The sequence below is a fragment of the Asterias amurensis genome, chromosome 19 (assembly GCF_032118995.1).
Source record: "Asterias amurensis chromosome 19, ASM3211899v1".
Lineage (NCBI taxonomy): Eukaryota > Metazoa > Echinodermata > Asteroidea > Forcipulatida > Asteriidae > Asterias > Asterias amurensis.
Window position 1 is genome coordinate 12,014,492 of NC_092666.1, and position 5,142 is coordinate 12,019,633.

Sequence of the window (5,142 nt, forward strand, 5' to 3'; positions counted from 1 at the left end):
GAGACTGGTCTTTGACAATTACCGACAGTGTCCTAGGCCTTTAAAGCAAGGCTTGTGAACGAGCGAACATTTATTAAACCAAAAATTTCTTTCGAACACTTGGTGGCAGCATACAAACCAGGGACTTTTTTTTCATTTTAATGACATCGTTCAAAAAACCTTGCCTGATTCACGGAAAATCAATTACATGGTTATTTCGGTGTCATCTGTAGCGGGTAGGTAAAGTCGTCAATAGGACAATTGACTGCGCGGACAATCGACGCCTATTATCCAATGGGCCGCAAAACTATAGAGACAAGTCACATGGAATATACCAGTGGTACTGCCGTGCCGAACATTGATGATAATGTAAGTTAATATCATTTCATTTCATTTTCATTTTGCGGTAACACCATGTAATAATAATCCCTAAGTTATTTGGGGTGGTTGTGAAAAATAACCGTCGGGTTTCAATTCTGGAATATTCCAGCAGTACTGACGTGCTGAACATTGATGATAATGAGAATTAATTTCACTCCATTTGATTTCAAGACATTCCAGTCCTGACCAGCAGAGAATGAAAATAACTTTATTCAAATTACAGTGTTTAAGTGAATCGGAAATAGGGAAAATGGCACTGCGGTGCCGAGCCTTGGTGATAATGTAAGTTAATTTAATTTATTTCATTTCAAGACATTTGTTACCATTCCAGCAGAGAATCAAGTTAACAAATTATTCGAAGTACTGAATTGAGGAGAATTTTAAATGGGGGCATAACTAAAAAAGCCCAAGCTTGAGGTGAGCATTGCCCAGACAAACGAAAACACAAAATGGAATAACATAAACATTGACAAGTTTAGTGAGAGTAGGTACGATATTTAACAAGAGACAGAAGTTCTGGTTGATTGTAGTTTTTACCAGCTTGTGGTTTATTGATTCTTTCATAATCAACTATAATACTAATAATAACAATGTTGAGCATTTCTAATGAGCCATCTGTCAATGATGACACTCCTAGTGCAAAAAAAGAACTATGTTATACAAAAAGACAACAAAAGTTCGAAAACCCTTTTTTTGTTTTCATGTGTCCTGAGTTGAAAACAAGTTATAGTTTGTCTGAGTTTGAAGTGGGGCGCTGTTCCTGATGGTTTGTTTTGTGTGATCGTTGCGTTGCCTTGTTCCGTATCTCTATGATGTTCTATTTTCTTTCATATGCATTTGCATTTTTGCATTTGGGGTATATTTTTATAATTTGTATACAGGAAGACTACTTAGTGCATACTTTATCAGGTTTATGAAACACGGGAACCACGCGTTCATCCATTTTACAGTTATACAAAGTGCGGCTTGGTTTTCACAACAACGCGATCTCTGAGTAGCAGGGTCACGTTGAGCAGACGGGGTCACGTTGTGGCTGGTGTCCATTGGGTCTAGCGAACCGCGCCACTACGTCATCGTCTCTGATTTGAGGGAAGTTACCTACAGAGCAACAGCACTCCATCTTTCTGCACCATTACAGTAAAACACATAACACGCCATTCAGGCTTCGTGTTGTTTTTCCATCACCCACCTCCACCCCCATGTTCAACCGTCTGGTTATTTCTCTGTGTTGTTTTTCTCCATCTCTAGAGTGGGTGTGAGATGTCCGTTTGGTTTGTTTGGCGTATTTTCCCACAAAAATAGTTAATTATATAAGTGATGCAGTGAAGCCACTAGTTATTAATTGAGGTTTTTTGTTATAAAAATATGTTTATTTCATAATCATACTTTGTTGAGAGAGCAAGGCTCACACCATCTTGTCGTTTAATTAGTTCAGATGGTATACTTTTACCCGTTGCTAACTCTATGGACAAAACATTTGGAATTGTTCAGTTAAAAATAAATAAGCAGAACTCCTTAACACAGAAGACGGTTATGGTGTAAAACAACATAATTCATTTTGCGTTTTGGTTCCGAGCGGCTATAATGTTAATACTACTATTTATATACAATTTCCTATTTCAGCCTCTGGCCTTCAGTCAACCATTTAGATTATAATTTGACATTTAAAGACACTGGACACCTTTGGTTATTGTCAAAGACCAGCCTTCTCACTTGCTGTGTCTGAACATATGCATACTTAAAGTAACAAAACTGGTGAATGAGCTTAATCGGTCATCGAAGTTGCGAGAAAATGATGAGAAAAAACACCCTTGTTGGACGAATTTGTGTGCTTTCAGATAGGATTAAAAGACTTTCTGGCTAGAAGTCGTTTATTATTTTAGTGAGAAATGACCTCTGCTACTTCAGAGGGAGCCATTTCTCACAATGTTTTATACAATCAACAGCTCTCCAATGCTCGTTACCAAGTCAGTTGTTAAGTTAAAATTTATTTTGAGTAGTTACCAAACGTGGACCTTCCCTTTAATAGAACCAATGTTCGTAATTTATTCGTCATTGTTGGGTTATTTCTCTGTGAAAGACAAGCTGTTGGCAGGGACTTTAAACTTTTGCTTATTTATGGTAAGCTCTTGTGTATACATTAAGTCTTTACCACTTAATATAACGTTGTGGCAGTGTAGAATAACAGTCAAGCTGTTCTAAATCAGAACATAATCTACCCAGCAAGAAGAAGCACATGGTGTTTTACTGAATAACACATTTTGATAATGTTAAGTTACTCAGTATTAATAGAATTTAATGTTTTTAACAATACGATAATCAATTTTAGACTGCTAGGGAATTTTAAGCTAAACTGCATATGTTTGCAGTTTATACTCTCTCTTTGACTTTCATTAATCTTGTATGTTCGACCTCAACAGTAGAAGTCGTAAAATACAAACAAGGAAACAATGTAAAGGGGAAAAAAAAACATAACAGAAACGACAACGCTACAAAACATTATGAGTAAACAAAAAAGACAAATAAATGAAAAATAAATAAATAAGTTTGCAACTTCACTGACCAATTGAGTCATTATGTTCACATGGTTATGCATGTTGGGTATACCAAGTGCGAATACTGGTCTTTGGCAATTACCATAGCTGCCCATTGCCTTCAGTCACCCAGGCAGTACTTTGAAATTTGACATGGTATATTTTGTTTGTACATAAACATATAATTGGTGTTGGCAAACAATAACTAGATCTGGTCAGAAGTGTCCGAAAAAGGGCATGATTTGTTTTGTTTTTGGCGTTTTTCACTTCTGTTCTGTAGCCTTACTTTTGACCAGGAAATACTTTACAGTCCATTTTTTCTACCACAGTTCCCTCAGCATGCATTAACAAAATAAATTAGATGCTATTTTTCTTCACAAGGGTATTCTATAATTATTTGACCTCGTTTTTTATGACTCCTGTCATTTCAACAACAACCTATGCCCGTTGCATTTTAGCGGGTATTTTTGGTTTTAATTTATTATTTTAATTTTTGTCAAGTCCCAAACCCCCGCTATTAAATATTCCAATGATGTCTTCTTTTTCTGACAAATAACTGAAGGTTACTGAACCTAGTCTGCGTTTCTTCAACACAATTTGAAGAAAAACAAAGAACGAGGAACTCAGACAGTTTGAGCTGAAATAATGGAATAAGACAGTTACTAGACGACGTTAAAGGAACAGTCGTAGCCTAGGATCGGTCGAGTTGGTTTTTGAAAAGCGTTTGTAACCGTGCGTCATAAAATTCATATGATTAAAAAGATATTTTAAAAATAGAATATAATGATCCACACAAGTATCACTAAAACGGTCCACTAACACGGTCGGTCATTTAAGGGAGTCAAATTTTTGACTCTTATAAATGGCCGACCGTGTTAGTTCGCAAAATAAAAGGGAAAACCACGCAATTTCGCGGCAAATTTGTGTGGATCATTGTATTGTACTTTTAAATCATCTAACCATAATTATATGCATTTAAAAACAAACGGTTACAAAAACGCTCTTTTTAAAGACCAACTCGACCGATCCAAGGCAACGTGTTCCTTTAAAGTCGGTAGGGTCGTGGCCGTGAGCCGACCAAGCCAAATTTACTACCATTATGACCTTCATTAAAAACACAATAGAATCTGCAATTTTCAGCGTAAATTGGCAATTCCTGCCCCGTTTCTGACTCCGTTTCGCGAAGGGTAAAAATAATGTGCTTTCCCACCCGATTCGCACGTACGTCAACGCGCACGTGCTCATGTTGAGTAAATGTATTGATTATTGCCATCACGCGTGAAATAACTACTAACGTAATTATAATAGGTGGGGAAATTCATACTTTTCCGGTGGGGGGGGGGGGGGGGGTCCAACATTATTACATTTAAAGGCACTGGACAGTGAAACCTACTGTGATTACTCAACATAATTGTTAGCATGGTAACTTGGTAACGAGAATTGAAAAGATGTTGATAGTAAAAGGTGTTTTTTTTTCACTCGAATAATTAAAAGCCTTTAGGTATGGAGCCTTTTTGTTGGCATGAAGGTACACGAATTTGTGCGTTAAAGATGTTTTCGGTCATTATTCTCTTGCGACTTCAATGACCAATGAAGTCAAAATTTTCACATTTTGTTTGCATATGTTTGGACACACCAAGTTAGAACACTGGTCTTTGACAATTTTGACCTTCAACTTCAAACACATTTTTGACGATTTTTTAGACAAACGAAAACAGGACAATCGAATCGGATGAGCTAAAACGTAAATTTAGAGAGTTTTTTTTGCGGTAACACCATGTAATTACTATATATAAAGAGTTGGGGTGGTTCTGAAAAGAACCGTTGGTTTCAACTCGACGTTTCGATCAGTATGCTCTGATCGTCTTCTGGAAAAAGCGTAAAACGTAAATAGAAAAACAGGAGTTTGATCTTATATAATAGCACCAGCAAGTTCCATTCACCGCTAACTAAAATGCAGATGCAGCAATGGTACCACACGGTGCATCTTAACTAAGATACCTCGTTTTATAGCATTTATAATTTCTGTTTTAGAACTGGTGTCAACAGGCAGGACCTGAGTTATTATTCTTATTGACATGTAACCATCCAACCCGCATAATATATGGATTTAATTGATATGCCTGGTGCGGTCCAACACTCTTACAATGGCTAGGCTCGTTCAGCATTACTATACAGACTATATCCAAAGGACTATTGCGACTACTGATTGTGTGTACTTTGTCTGTTACAGTGAATTAGCATACGC